A 362-nucleotide genomic window follows, 5' to 3' on the forward strand; every position below is an offset into this window, starting at 1 on the left:
GATGTTCACTTTGGGACAGTCTGTTAATATCGGCCACCAATTTTTAGTTTTCTGCATACTATAAAGGACTTACTATTGTTACCAAAATTGCTGGGGCGGGGGGCTTGAGTTTGGACACCTATAGCTATCACACGTGCTGGTAAGCTGCATAGACTTTCCAACATTTGAGCAAACAGCACAGTCCTTGGGAAACTTTTGGTTCACAAACAAAGTTGACGGACAAATTAAAAAAGATTATTAAATCTTTCTGGAAATTTGTACACAAAGTCCAGCAACCACATGTATATGTATCTTCTACAGGTAAATCAAATTGTTTTGTTTCAACACACACAGAACTCACAAGGAAGACAAGGTTACCAAAT

This window comes from Pyxicephalus adspersus, chromosome 12 (genome assembly GCF_032062135.1).
Source record: "Pyxicephalus adspersus chromosome 12, UCB_Pads_2.0, whole genome shotgun sequence".
Lineage (NCBI taxonomy): Eukaryota > Metazoa > Chordata > Amphibia > Anura > Pyxicephalidae > Pyxicephalus > Pyxicephalus adspersus.